Source organism: Eriocheir sinensis, chromosome 46 (assembly GCF_024679095.1).
Source record: "Eriocheir sinensis breed Jianghai 21 chromosome 46, ASM2467909v1, whole genome shotgun sequence".
Classification (NCBI taxonomy): Eukaryota; Metazoa; Arthropoda; class Malacostraca; order Decapoda; family Varunidae; genus Eriocheir; species Eriocheir sinensis.
This window is the reverse complement of record NC_066554.1, coordinates 13,014,246-13,030,188: the sequence shown is the minus strand read 5'-3', so window position 1 is coordinate 13,030,188 and position 15,943 is coordinate 13,014,246. Positions and strand designations below refer to the sequence as shown.

General features: G+C 45.3%; 1 protein-coding gene across 1 annotated transcript in view; it reads right to left on the bottom strand.

Moving 5' to 3' along the window:
• The window catches only part of LOC126981146 (microtubule-actin cross-linking factor 1, isoforms 6/7-like), a 34,837-nt gene that overhangs the window by 17,994 nt on the left and 900 nt on the right, over nt 1-15,943 (bottom strand). The window lies entirely within an intron of this gene.

Below are 15,943 nucleotides of genomic sequence, written 5' to 3'. Positions count from 1 at the left end.
GAGCAAGGCTGTGCAACGAGCCTCTACTCTTCTCCCTCCGCACCAAGTTAAGTAGCTAGTTGTTAGTGTAGCCAGGGCAGGTTAGTCTTGTGCGAGCACGAGTAACGCTAGGCTCAGCTGAGTGTGTATGTGAGATTTGTCTGTGTTTTCTTTGTGTGTAATAAAGTTAGTGCATAGTTGTACACGAGCTTTATTAGTAACCCTTTTGCCTGTGCGTATGTGCCTTCCAGCCCCATAAGGAGAGTAAATAAGAACCCCACGGGAGATTTGAGCAGGTAAGTCGTGTTAGTACTCCCAAGTCAGGTGTGTACACCGTTGTCTCCTGGCGTGCCGCGGGAATCAACCCTTGTCGGCTAGCTACCGCCTTGTGAGCACAAGCCTGTTAGTAAAACATTATTTTACCCCGTGACAATTGGCGCCCGAACAGGGACTCCTTCTGGCTGGTAAGTGTGTGCACTTGGCTAGGTGTGTCTGTGTTTAGGGTCACAGCTTAGTATAACTGTGTTAGTGAGACTTATTAGCTAGCAGAGTGTTAGTTTTTACCTCTGACTAGTTTTGTGTGTTGTCCTTAGGTATAGGTTCTGTTTTAGTGCCAGCTTTTGTTCTGTTCCTATTGCCCCGAGTGCCAGTGAGCATAGGGTTTGATATTAGGACAGATTATCTTCCCCCAGTGCTACCGTGACTTTATCCGCAGGTATCGCGCTCCCTGAAGACAGCAGGTGCCCTGTGCTTCGCCGGCAGAGTGTGGGCATAAGTCCTGTGTCTGCGAGTCGCGCCTGACGGAGGCTCGGTGGGGTTTGCTGTGCCGTTTCAGTAGCCGTGCCTGGGCTCCACTTTCTTGTCTCCTCGTCGCCGTTCCTTGTGTGGGACGACCACGTGGCTCTTGTGGTCGGCGACGTGAGAAGGACCAGCTCGACGAGACGCCATCTGCATTTTACCGGGTGTGTGCGTTCTCTTTTTTTGTTGAGATTTGTGCATAAGCTAGTTTAGCCAGATCAGTTCACCTCTGCCTGCAGCTATCTACTCAGGTTTGTGTATGGTTCTAGAAGTCTCTAGTTTTGCCAGTTAGTCACCCCTAGACTGGGTTTAGTTAGCTCAGGACTGTGCAGGTGCAGCGGTCTGAGTTAGGGCCAGTTTTCTCTCTCCAGCCTGTGTAGTGAGTTCAGGTTATTTAGGGAGTGTGTTCTAGATAATTCTAGATTTTGGGCTGTTCAGTCACCTTATTCTGCCAGAGTTAGTGCAGGGCAAGCCAGGCAGGATGTTTGTTACTCGTGAGCCTTCTACCGAGTATTGGTTTCAGCTGGGTGAGCGCCTTGAGCTGACAGGGCAAGACCTCGTCGCGTGGGTTCGCGAGGAACTGCTGCGGGAGGCCTACTTCGAGGAGTTGGAAGGAAAGACCGCGAGGCTGAGCTCTCCACGAGCGCGAGATGCAAGAGGCTCAGCGCGCCCACGAGAGGGCCATGAAGGAGTCTGGAAGGCTCCAACGCCTCGCCCTCGCACGTCTCGCCTGGCCCTGGTTCGACACCAGCGACCTGGACACGCAGGTAGCCGAGCCCCAGCCCTCCCTGAGGCTGTCAGCACTGTGCCGTGCGACCCTGCTCGGCAGGCAGTAGCTGGGGAGGACCACGACCAAGGAGAGTGCCTGAAGGAGAGGCTTTACCTCTCTCCCGGCGCTCCTGACGGTGCAAGTGCACGGCGGTCTCACTGGACGACGCAGACGCGCAGCCGCCTTGCGTCCCGAGTACTGCTGCCGGCGCTGGAGCAGGGGAAAGAGCTCGAGCCCTCGGCGCTGCTGACGGTGCCGCAGGAGGAGGCGCTGGAGCTGAAGGTTAGTGACGCGGGGCAGCTGGCCGCCGCCTCTCCTTCCCCCGTCTCGGCACCCACTGCCTCGCGCAAGAAGCCTCCTGACATAGACGTCAAGGCTTCGCTGGGTTCCGCCTCAGCACCCCCCTGACGCGGGGCAGCTGCCTCCTGACTCTCCTCGCTCGCCTCGGAATCCACGGCCACGCGCAAAGCCTCCTGACATCGATGTCAAGGCTTCGCTGGGTTGCGCCGCAGCACCTCCGGAAAACAAGGCCACCGCGCCGCCAGCTGTCTCGCCTTCGCCGTGGTCTGGGTAAGTGACTGTTCAGTGTTGTGTGAGGGTTCCGGGCGACGCCGCCGCAGAAGGAGGCGTGTCACCCGAGGGCTTAGAGGTCGCGCCCTTGCCAGGCGCCCTTGGAAAGCCCGCCCTCCGAGTTCCTTCTGGCGTGCAGCCAGACCTGCAAGTGTGGGTAGGCCGTCGTGTGTAGGTCGTCGCCGTGATTCTGTGAAACAAGTAGACACACTTCACTACACAGTGCCACACCACACTCCACACTACCACACTACATATGGACATGTGTCCCTAGCCTTGTCTCGGGCCTCTCTGCAGCTTCAGGAGTTTTCTCCATGCTGGTTAGTAAAAGGCTGGAGTTTTTACACTCATCAAGCTGAAGGGAGCCACCCGATGACGTACACCTTGTGCTTGTGTAACTAAGTTAAGCTAGGGGTTAGTTCAAATTTTATATGTACGCTAGGAGTAGCGCCCATGATAAAATTTCATTTGCATGGGCGAATGTCGCGGTTTAGATTCGCGACAAGTTATTTTATATTTTATTTGCATGGGTAGGATGATAAGTAGGATAAGACGGACGCGTTTTCCTTGTTCATCACGTGACGGGCGCGGCAGCGGGTCACGATGACTCACTTGCCTGTTGGCTCGCTGGCCGGAGGCCTGTGCTGCCAGCGGCGTGATGATGCCTAGGCGTGCATTTTGTGCGGGTCGCCCGCTGTGTTTTAACTGCGCTTACGCACTTTCAGGAGTCGCCACTCCACTCTGCAGGTGCGTAGTAGTGTGTGCATTACTGCAGCTAGTTACGCCTCTGTTGATGAGGAAGTCTTGTATTGTCTTTGTGCTTCCCGCCATGGGGGTTGTTGCCGCCCGCGGCCTGTGTTGCTAGCCCGCGATTGTTGCTTTCCTCTACGTGTCTGTACGTAGCTTGCTCCGCTGTTTATATTGCGGCGCCATGCACTTGCAAGTTATAGCTGCGCGTCAGGAAAGTGTAACGATATCTGCCTATGGCAGTATTGCTCAGTGCTGTCAGCACCCTCTCTTGTATTTTTCCGCGCCAGCAGCGTTTTGCATCTCGGCCGGGCGAGTTGGGGCCGTCAGGTCGCTCGCAGCGGCTCGGGACTTCCTTCTCCCCCTGACCGCCGTCTGGTGAGGTCACGGGGCGACGTTCCTCTACTCTCGCCTATCTCTTGGCACCACGCGGTTTTCCTCCTGCTGGAGTGTGGGGATCCTGGGCTTCGCCACTTCGGGATACAGCCCACACCGGGTCTCAGTTTGTGTGTCGGTCCGCGGCGGCCTCTTCCTGAAAGCCGCATCTACCGCCGACATCACGCGCCTGATGAGAGGACCCACGGCAGGAAGGACAAGCTGCATCCACCTCGAGCAAGGCTGTGCAACGAGCCTCTACTCTTCTCCCTCCGCACCAAGTTAAGTAGCTAGTTGTTAGTGTAGCCAGGGCAGGTTAGTCTTGTGCGAGCACGAGTAACGCTAGGCTCAGCTGAGTGTGTATGTGAGATTTGTCTGTGTTTTCTTTGTGTGTAATAAAGTTAGTGCATAGTTGTACACGAGCTTTATTAGTAACCCTTTTGCCTGTGCGTATGTGCCTTCCAGCCCCATAAGGAGAGTAAATAAGAACCCCACGGGAGATTTGAGCAGGTAAGTCGTGTTAGTACTCCCAAGTCAGGGTGTGTACACCGTTGTCTCCTGGCGTGCCGCGGGAATCAACCCTTGTCGGCTAGCTACCGCCTTGTGAGCACAAGCCTGTTAGTAAAACATTATTTTACCCCGTGACACCCCTGCACGCCCACGAGAGAGTTGTCCCCTGTGTCCCCTCCATGCCCATGAGTGTTGTCCCCTGTGTCCCCTCCATGCCCATGAGTGTTGTCCCCTGTGTCCCCACCACGCCCACGAGAGAGTTGTCCCCTGTGTCCCCTCCACGCCCACGAGAGAGTTGTCCCCTGTGTCCCCTCCATGCCCAAGAGTGTTGTCGCCTGTGTCCCCTCCACGCCCACGAGAGTGTTGTCTCTTTTGTCTCCTCCCTGCCCACAAGAGTGTTGTCAGTAGTAAGAAATGTACGAAAGTGGGTGTAATTTGAGCGAGGGGGGGGGGGCCACGGAAGTGGGAGGCGCGGTGGTCAGCGGGGGGGTTACGGAAAAGGGGGTAGCTGGACCCCCCCCCTACCCCCCCCCTATATTTCACTTTTTCACATATCCTACCCCCACCCCCCTCTCAGGCTGGCAGCGTAGGCAGGGGTACTGGAGTGGGGGGGACGGAGCTGGGGTAGGACGGTCAGCAGGGGGGTAACAGAAGAAAGGGTGGTCAGCGGGGGGGTGACGGGAGTGGGGGTAGGACGGTCAGAGGGCGGTCAGCGGGGGAGTGACGGAAGTGGGGGCATACACAAAGTGAGGGTAATTGCTATTGTTGATGCTGTTGTTCTTGTTGTATACACACACACACACACACACACACACACACATATATATTCTGTGTTATATAAGCATCATACTTTAATAATTACCATCATTAATAGAGTTTCCGCTATGGCTGAGACATATTCAGAGAACCTTCTCGATATTTTCCAATACCCTGCGCGCATAATAGTTGCAGGATATAGCAACTCTGGAAAATCGGAACTTGTACATCAGCTTATACTGAAGTATCATGAAAAGTTCAAAAAAATTGTCATATGTGGCTTAACGTCTCATCCTCTTCAAAGAAATAAAGAAATAGGACCTAAAGTTATTGTGTCGTCTGAAATAATTGATCCAATTGCCAACGAGGATACGTTTGATCAGAGAGGGACATTGTATGTACTTGACGATATTTTCATTGATGCTGTAAGGAACAAAATTGTGGTTGATGCTTTTACTCGCGGACGGCACAACAATATTTCATGCATATTTATCACTCATAATCTATATATGGGTGGAAAGCATGCAAGGAATATTAGCCTGAACTGTTCTCATTTCCTCTTGTTAAGACAGCGCGATTTATCTCAAATTCACACTCTGGGCAGTCAAATATTCGGAAAAGAGAAGGCAAACCAGTTTGTAGATATATATAAATATGCTGTATATTCACGTCCTTCTTCTTGTTGATTTGGGTATAAATACTCCTGAATCCCAACAGTTTCGCTCAAACATTGTTGGAGAACCCCCAGGTGAACGCGTATTCCAATGGTGAACTCCAGGTAGAAGGAACTCTTTCACGCTCTATACTCCCAACATAACGAACCCTATGGTTTAAGCTCTCAGGCGAAACTGTGGGAGAAAGCAAAAAGTATAAATCCGGCAATAACTTTTTGAGAAGCAATAAAACATATACATTGCATAAGCTACTGACTAAAAAAATTCCCCGGCAAAAGATGATATCCTCAAAACCCAAAGTAATCATGGCTGCCGATTTAGCAGATGGAGATATATAAGAAAGGAAAATAATAACATAGGCTACTTGTTAGTATGCATAGACGTGTTTTCTAGATATATGTAAGTTGTCCCGTGTCGGAATAAAGACGCAAATACTATGCTCGTGGCCTTTAAACAAGTGGTGGAAAATAAAGATTCTGAAGGCTCACGAAGATTAAACACCGACTTGGGCACAAAATTCTGGAATCGAAAAGTAAGAAACTATTTATGTTCCCGTGGCATTAAGCTGTACAGTGTGTACTCAAGTGAGATCAAAGCAGCCTTGGCAGAGCGGGCCAATCGTACACTGAAAGCACACATCTACAAGTTCATCACGTCTCAAAATTCTTCAAGATATATTGATCAGCTGCAAAACATGGTCAGTGCCTACAACCGCTCGCCCCATTCTGGACGGAAGAACAAACAAACTCCCATTGATATTCATAACTTAAAAGACACATCTGCAATCAAACGGCAATTCCACGCAATGTATAAAAACCCGAAGCAGCCAGCGTCTTCCATCAGTCCTCGACTGGCAGTTGGGGAAATAGTTCGCCTTGTTGGAAGTGCTCGTTCCTCTGTATTCCATAAAGGATACACGCAGCAAAATACTCACGAGCTCTTTCGCATAAAATCAATTAAACACAAGAATCGCCCAAGAACTTATCTCTTAGAAGATTTGTCTGGAGAACCAATACAGGGGATATTCTACGCGCCAGAGCTCGTCTTAAGCGCTCTGCCTGAGTCATACGATATTAAAATACTGCGTTCACGAAAAATTAAAGGAAAAAAGCAGTATTTTGTATTGTGGTTGGGATACCCTACTTCATTCAACAGCTGGATTGACGCTAATGATATTGTAGAAAATGCTTAAAAAGACTCTACTCCTCAGTGCACACAAAAACTTTCTTACTTTTGAAGAAATTAAAAGTAAAAGATAGAAACCGTGCTATTAAGCAAGCAGCTCGAGAACCATTGAACTGTATATCTGAAATATTTTCCAATTTGTTAAAGAAGCACCTCACCCTCAATAGCAAAGTTATCAAGAAATTACGTAACTATCGGGAAGACATACGTGCCATAGCTAGAAAGAAAACTCCTCTCCATAAGAAAAGACTTATATTGACATCGAGACGGGGCGGTAATATATTAGCTGCTATATTACCTATTGCCGCTTCCTTGATCGGAAAAGTATTTGGATAATGCGCACGTATTATCTTGTTCCCGAGTCTACCGCTGAGCGTGTTTTAACGGGTATTAAGCCTAAATGCGCCAACTCCACGAGTCCGGGGGTCAACGGCCAACCGTGTCCCGAGCGGGCTTATAAGAGAGAGCAGATGGGACGATGGTTCGCTACTCGTCCCTCGCCATCAGCTGAAGCGGTACTATTCATCACTCACCAGTATACCAGAGGACACCATGTCGGACGCCTACGTGTTCAACTACAAAGACGGTTCTCCTGGCGATGACATCTACCGCAACAACAAGACCATCATCGTTTCTTCCCTCAACTGCAGTTCCTGCTACGAAAAGAGGGGGTTTACTGGACGCCTACATGGATTATACCCGCACAGTAATCTCTACCACGAAAGAAGCTCGATCTATCAACTGAACAAGTGTCGCTGGGAAGATCGTGGTATTCCCGGTAGTCTGCATATTCGCTATCCTCCGAGTGAAAATCTTCCTTATGTGGCGTGTATCCTAACCCAATATGCTCCTGGCCGCGAACTGGAAAATAACCCTATAAACCAAGGATATCTTCAGACGTCAAGAGATCAAAATTTCATTCGTGGGTTAAAGGAAAACAGTTATGATAACTGTCTCCGCTGGTTTAAAGAGTCCATCACAAAACTGGTAGAATGGGTGATTAAAAGCAACATTACAAGTGTCGTCTTCCCCTACAATATTGCAAGCGCTGGAATTCTTTACGTGTTGTGGAAAGCTGACTACCAACCGCATCTTCAAGAGGCTGCGGCTGAACTCCAACTGCATAATATATCGTGCGTCATCCTGGACAGATGGTGGACCTGCGATGAGCATGAAACAAAATTAACTCTATCTGTGTCTCCCGAGCGAAACAGGAATAGGAAACTGGTGGATACAGAGGACGACGCTGTGGCTGACGAATGGAAAAGAAAACGGGACGGTGCTGTAGTCGACGTGGATCCTAAATAACTATAGCCCCAGACAATTTCCCAATAATTATGTACATCACTAAATGTAAAATATATCCATAAATAACAATGTAATGATGTTTAGTATGATTTACCTTCAATATGTAATTGGCATCTCGTCATGTCTACCTCTATATAATGAAATAATTATAATATTTTTGCTAGTGTCTTGCTTGCTCTAAATGGAGTCACATCATATATATGTTACCAGCATTGCGGATGGGGAAATTTACCCCAATTCCAGCACTAGCTTTACTAATAATATACAAACTCTAACATTAGACAAGGACGTGGAATATGAAGTCGGTCTACTGAACGTGTTGCTTCCCCGTCGGTATTACATTGTTAAACTGGGTGAACCAGAGTGTAGTATACACCTTGAATGTGGTATAAGACCAGCGCCAGATTCAGAAGCTATTGAAAGACGCACACGGTCAGAGGCTATTAATGCTAATATCTTGTATAATGACACTGGGTATTTGCTGATGTGTGTTAACGGTATAATAACGACATTGATAAAGGAGATGGTCGATGGATACAACTACCATTTACTAGCGTATTCTAGAAAGGTTCTTGCATATAGCTCAACAAATGATCATTTAACTTTGTTCTGCTACAATGGTTATCATCCACTAGTTGTATTTATTAAGGTTTCCTTTGTTACGCGACTGGCCCAGGTTCTCGGTTTTGTCCCCAACTTAGGTTATGCTGTGTTTTCTTCCTTGGGTACACATGAAGAACAAAAAAAAACGTTCTTGTTCCGCTACATGGTCATGCCCCTCTGTTGAGAAATGGTGACGTACAGTGTGTTCTCATTTACACTGACCTTGTCAATCCCTCTAGGTTTGCAGGGAAAAATGTAAATATTCTTGATGCCTTTTCGCTCTCCGGAGGTCTAACAAAAGGCGTGCATCCAACTATATGTAAGTCCCTTAAATCCAAAGTAATTGATTCGATTTCTATTAAACTCACAGATCAAAAAGGTCGTCCTATGCATTTCGAAGAAGGATACCCTGTTACATGTTTACTTCACATCCGATCGCGTTTAATCTTTGAGTACATTTTGCTGTATTAATAGGAATGTTGTCCATTTGAAAAGACATTCTCCTCGCCGCCACCATGCGGGTTACATTCATCCCTCTTTCCGTAGCAGAATATCATACAGTACCTGTTTTCGAATGGCAAACAGATATCATCCCGAGGGAGTGGTATTGATGATTATAGTCACACTTTCTTATGAACCAAGCTATCACAGAGGCGGGGGTTTATTCTCGGTTTTAGCAGGACTCGCTAAAAGAGCTTTCCCTTTCCTAGTGAAAAATGTCATTGTGCCTTCAGCTCGAACATTTGGAAACAATGTTCTAGATGATATTTCACAGGGAAGCAACTTGAGAAGCTCTATAAAAAGCATGGAATTAATTCCTTAAAGCAAGCTGCAATGAAATTGACTAGAGGAAGCGGGAAAAAGAAAGTCAAGTGAGTTGGGAGGAAAAGATGTTATAAAAAGGACATCTTTACCGAGTTGTAATCATTGTTGAACTAAGAGCAGTATGGCGAGCATCACCAGCGCGGTTGGTGTCGGGGACCCGCGTTCTCCCCTGGGGCAATATGCCGCCGGTGTCAGTGAATTGTTTCCCCGCCCCAACAAAATGAGATTATTAGAAACAACGATTGCCTCCCGTTATGATGCTGATGTTTTACCTACTATCCTTGGATTCAATATGAAATTATCCGATAGATATATAGAATTTCTCATTCCTGGAACACTTGGCAGTTTAATTGATTTGGGGAAATTGGTGTTGCACACCTCTTTACGCTTAACTAAGCCAGACAATACTACTCCTCTCGATGACGCTCAACATGTTGAATTTACAAATAATACCGCGCACAGCCTATTCAAACCAGTGCAATGTTTTTTGGGAGATGTAGCTGTTGACAATAATGTACTTTATGGGTACACGTCATACGTTAAAATGCTGAATACTTTGTCGCCCAACAAACTGAATACAATTGGAGCCAATGCTAATATTACCATCCCAGAGAACGGTTTTATTTCCAAAGTAACAGCAGAATACTTTGACAATGCCAGCGCGCAACACAAGACCGTTATGAAGCGGGTTAAGACTCACGGTATACAACTCTGTACCCCGCTTCTTCTGGATATAAGTTCTTTAGACAGTTACTTGCTCGATGGTATTTCGGTTAGACTCCGAATGGAACTATCTAGTAATGCATGGCTGCTAAATTCTCAAACTGGCGATAACATTCGTCTGCATATAGATTCAGCCAAGCTGCTTTATACGCGACTGTTTCCTTATCCTAATGCACTTCATGCTTTGAACGCGTCTCTCGCCACAGGGAATCTTTTGAAATCGACATTTACCAAAACCCTCTTGAAAACCTATGTGCTAGCCAAAGACCAAACCTCAGGAACGTATGATCAACCGTGGGGTGATGTTATTCCGGAAAAACTCTCGCTTATTATAACGAGCATGGAAGCTCATTCTGGCGACTATACGCTAAATCCATTGTATTTGAGCCATGGCGATATAAGTCAAATAAGCTTAAGTGTTAATGGCAGAACCATGTATAATATTCCTAGTAAATTCCCTCATGACTGTGCTGAGCTCTACCATCGTACTTTGGATGCACTTGGTTTTCACAAAGACCATTTAATCGGAAAGGATATTTTCGGCAAGGGGGCAATGATTTGCACATTTGATTTGCGTGCTGAAAACTTGAATGATAATTTGCCCGTTGAAATGAATGGGGGGCTTAGACTTAGCTTGAATCTAAGCAAGGGAGAAAACGAGAACCGTCTGTTGATACTGTTTGGCGAAACAGTGGGTATAATAACAGTTAATTCTGAAAGACGGCTGCAGTGTGATGTGCGCGCCTGAAGCGGCTGTGCGATGAACAACATGGAGATTGAAAGAGGATTGAGGGGGCACATAGGAAAGCAAGCCTTGTTTTTAGACGTGTTATTGGCAGACGAGGTAAACTCTATACCTCGATATAGAAAACTTATAGTGTGCATCGTCAATACGCTACCAAGTTATTCTAAAAGAGAAATGGGACACTGGATTTGTCTCTACTATGAGCCGGGCATGGCAGTGTTCCTAGATAGTTATGCTCTCGATCCAAAATTATACGCTGATCATTTTAAATATATTGATTACCCCGGGCTCAGTATGTATAAAAATGCATTTCGACTTCAAAGCACGCGAAGCGATGTGTGCGGGGCTTATGCCATGTACTTTGCCTACAATGTTTCACACTTGGGTGTAAGAGAAACTCTTGAAAAAATATGTATGGAGTTTTCCAAGACCGAATATTCGAGGAATGATGAACATGTGATGAGATTCGCTTACAGCAAGTTTATAATGCCCGTATGTCATCAAACATTCAACACGTGTTAATAAAAAGTAAGTATTGTCTTTATTGATTTTTTCATATAGAAGTGTATTACATTCTACGAAGCTATTCTAAGCATAAATAATTTTCTAGTTCTTTTATCGTGGTTTGTATACCATGCTTAAATCAGTGGTCTGGTTCCACACACAGGTCCTCACTTGTCACCACGACTACCCCGTGATGCCGCTCCGCCCCGCCCCGCCCCGCCCCGCCCCGAGCCTGCGCGCAATCCTGTCGCACGATGTCGTCGCAGCGCCCGCTGCTGCCGCCGCCGCGCACATTTCGCGAGTCATTTTTTCATATATGAGCCGGATCGAAACATAAAAGCGTTTTATCCATATGTATCCACAAATCGAATAAATTTTAAGACAATTATTGTGTTTTTTTTCATCCGTTTTTTGATAAAGGACATATAAACAAGTCAAACAAACTCAATGTTTATTGGAATTTGGTCAAATTATGATTCCAGATTCATCATGTGCAATTTTATAATATCATAGGCTCCAACATTAGTCCTATATACAGAATATATTTACATATATTTTATATTTAACATAAAAATAGCAGGCAAATTCTTACACTATAAACAGTATATACAACATTCACACCAGTCCTTATCTTATAAACAACTACAATTATTCTGAAAAGTCTGTATCTTCTAGCATATATTCAAGGGGTGATGATGAGAGCATTTGATTTATTTCTTCCTGTTCCGCGGCTAGCATTAACATGTCATCATCCATCGCTATCTGTTTTTTCGAGGGAAAATATTGCTCGGCCAGCACATCCCGTTCTCCCCACAACTCATAGGTTTCTTCTTCTTGTTCTCCCATTTCACCGATCTCTTGCCCACCCATTACCTCGGCTAGTCTCACTTCTGTTATGTCTCTTTCATCGCCTTCCTTCAAATTTTCTTCGTTTGACAGTGTCATGATCTGGGCTACCTCCTCCTCCTCCTTCTCTTCGTCCTCCTCCTCTACCCCTATAGAATTATCAGGATGACCGTAAGATCGTGACTCCAAGGTGCTAATGTAGTATCTTTTGTCCTCAACTACAGATATCCTTCTCTTGGGATATTTTACTGTACTCATTCGTCCATTGCGCACTGTGAATCCCTGATAGTCAAAGGTAAATGTTTGCTTCTGGAATAGGGCGTCTTTGTTTTGCTGATGAGCAATTTTCTTCTTTATGAACTTTGGAACGCCCTTAGCTGAACTCAACCAGTCACCGTCTGCCAAGAGGATGGAGTAGCACTTTGGTTTTACACCTACAAATTCTACTTCAGACTTGAGAAATCCAAGCTTTCCTTTGTTGTCTGTGCTGTACAAGGAATGTGAGGGGCTAAAGTTACTTGTGTCTATATAGCTTTTGAAGGGTTCCTGCGAGTACTCTGTTAATAGATCAGGAGTTTCAATTTCTGTTATTAAGGAATTAGTGTCACAATACATTAGTTTCGCCCGATCTCCGTAATGAACCTTCAACACATTGTAATAGAAATCATATAGTCGCAGCTTGGACAGCTCTAGGATGTAGTAGCCAATGTGGTTTGGATGATTCACCCGTGAATATTTCCTATGGCGAGTTACAACTACATGGCCATCATTGAGTGGTACAATGCGTTTAAAGTAAGGACTTCGGGCCAGCTTCAAAAACTTTTCGCGGTTGGTGACAATATCTATGTCTTCACTATATTTGGCCACGTTCATCAGGAATCGACCAAAAATGCTGTTTGAAATACACTTGATTGCATTTTTCTTGATAGGGCAAGTAGCACTTTTGCGGGCTTCTATGTTATCCCGAATGAAGTCCGCAAGAAAGTGCTTTTGCTTAAACGTATAAATAGCATGTACTTTTTTAACAACCAGACCTAGTTGAATAAGTAGTTTAAGGAGGGGCAGAGCAAACAGCATTTTCTCCTGAGTAGCATGTGTTCCAATCAGTTTTATGTTCTTACACGGTGGTGGACGGTTTTCTTCTTCATACCATTCGCGCGTGACTGACGATATATCTCTGTTGGTGATATTGTGTCTTCTGATGATCAGTGGGAGGTCATTCGTTTTCTCAACGACTTCACGTGAGACAGCCTCAGTATCGCACAGAATGAAATATCCAAAATCGCCATCGGTTGCTTGATTGACCAAGCCACCGCTCAAAAAGGATTGCATTTCTGTCTCATCTAGTTTTCTCATATCCCCACACGGCAACTTCTCTTGCATTACAGTGGGATAAAGACTGTTGAAGTCAAGATAAGAAAGGAAAGTGCTTCTATCATGTTTTGGATTAAACTGAGGGTTCGTGTAGATGTTATTGGCGCGTACAAAACGACGCACAACACTTGTGTAGCCCCCACGCACATTTGTTTGGATGCAATGATATATGTCTGGGCTACTAAGCACCTCTAATTCCTGCTGTGTTTTTAGCATAAAGGAGTCATAGGCAAATCCTGGCAGGCTAACATAATTTACAATATCCAACCTCCACTGGGTTTTCAAAATACCTCTCCACTCTAGGAAGACATCACATAGAAGGCCAACATCCACTTTTACAAAAAGCAACAAATAATCCTTCAGGCTCTGACACCCAGCTACTTTCCAAACATTCTGAGCATGTTCATAATCACTTTCGGAAAGTTCTGCTTCTTGAAGCGAATTGAAAAAATCTTCGCGGGATGGAAGACGTGTCTCAGAAAGTCGTTCCATCGAATCCATATAGTCATAACAAAACACCTGCTTTCCCTTGATCAATAATGGCAATGCAGGTGTTGGCACATCTTTCAACATCTGTTGTGTGCATATGGGTTCGTTCCCATTACTGATGAATTGGTTCGCTAAAGCCGCGAGTGAACCAGACATAAAGGCATACGAGTCAATAAATCTCAAGTCATTTATGATGACTTCATGGTATTTGTGAACTGAACGTTTTGGTCTTAGTTTGATTTTCAAGTCAGGTATCGTTAATTCACGCAGGATTAACGACATGTCGTAATTAGCATTATGTGCAATGAGAGTGAGCTGCAATTTGTGATTTTTCATATGGAGGTTGCATCTATTACAATAAGCTCCAATGTACTTGTTTCCTGATTTTTCATGGTCATGATGTTTTACTCCTTTACCTTTTAAAAAACCCTGTTTGCAGAGAAGACAGTGAGTTTGCTCATTGTGACGTGTCGTATCTTCATCGGTCATGTTGATTTTATTGTAGCCTATAGGAAATTTTAACTTCTTCCAGGCACGCTGCATTGTATGAATAAAATGGTTTACAGCATTACTTCCACAATAGGATCCGCTTTGTACTGCTTCTCCGTTTCTATTCACTATAATGTAAGCATACGCTATGGCAAAGTGATGTCTCTTTACACATCCAGACACATTCGAAGAAGGCTCTACGAGAATACTCTCAAAGTCATAGAATGCTAAATAAGATGGCTCATATGCCTTAGCATGATTAATAAATTTCACAGTAGAGCCCGCGGGTGGGAATCTTAGTCTTGGGAGCATCGTTGGAGAAATTAGCACATGTTCAGCAAGCGTTGTCTTGTTCTCACAGGCGCACAGGCAGATATCGCAAAACATTTTTTTCCCGCGACGTTGGCAGGTAAACAGGTTCATGTATGCGTCAAAGTCTTGGATAAGAGCTAGGTGTCTGTTCCCCAACAACAGACAATGAACAACTTCTTGATCTTTGAGCCCCTTTCTGACTAGAGTTAGTTCGCCTTTTTTGTCTTCAACGTTGTCTAGACAGTAAACGCGAATACTTATGTTGTTTAATCTTTCAAGCCGACCGAGGTCTTCCCAGGATACCGGGGTTGGAATGTTACCCGTATTAATAGAGGCCAAGCAAGCATTCTCCCATTGCCTGCCCGATGGAACTACATTTCTTGACTTTAGATAGCGATAAGCTGTTAGAACTTGGAAAACACAGTCCGTGGGTCCTGAAGGGTTGAGAACTTGTGTTTTCCCTGGAACCTTTTAGGATAGGGCACATACTCTCCAATACTATTGTGCAGCATTATAAGAGAGAAGGAAAATTTTACGCTAACTATTTCATCTAACGTAAATCCACTGCCCTCTTCGTCTGACATGTCATGTTCAAACCGATTAACAAAATATTCGGATAGTTCACGTACATATGAATCTATATCATCATAGCTAATTACCTGCATATGACTTCTCATATACATATCTCTATATTGAACTCCGTCGTCGGGGTCTTCTCTGACTAAACGCAGATGCATGTCAACGTACACTTTAAAAGAAGGTCTAACCTGCTGGCAGCCTTAGAATACAGACTCTACTGCCTCACGAAGACGGTCAGTGTTGTTGTTGAAATACGATGCAATGTTGTCTCCGTTGTCTGCTGGTGGGATAGGCACGTCCATCGTTGTTAACGCCCCGTTGAAATGTTGGCTTATTTCACCGGGTGTTGGTGAGGGTGTTGTTGTCGGCCGACCCGGGTTATAACCGCTGGGCCCTGGCTGTGGAGAACTGTTTGTTTGAGAGAATCCTCACGACGGGCTTTTTCCTGCAGGTGTCTGAAGAAAGGTAAAATAATATTAGAGGGGCCAGTGAAATTACAATTTTTTCCTTAGAACAGAGGTGATCGTCATATAACTATCTACTTACAATAAGGCCTGATATATATATATATATATATATATATATATATATATATAGATATATATATATATATATATATATATATATATATATATATATATATATATATATGCGCAATACAAAAACGTAGAAACTTACCGTTTGTTCCTGTATTCGCTTGTTTTCGTTTTCGTCCACTACCGATCGCTGAAGAGGAGGGGCAATGGCTGAGCCTACCAGACCCGCCTTCTTCGGAGATAGCCC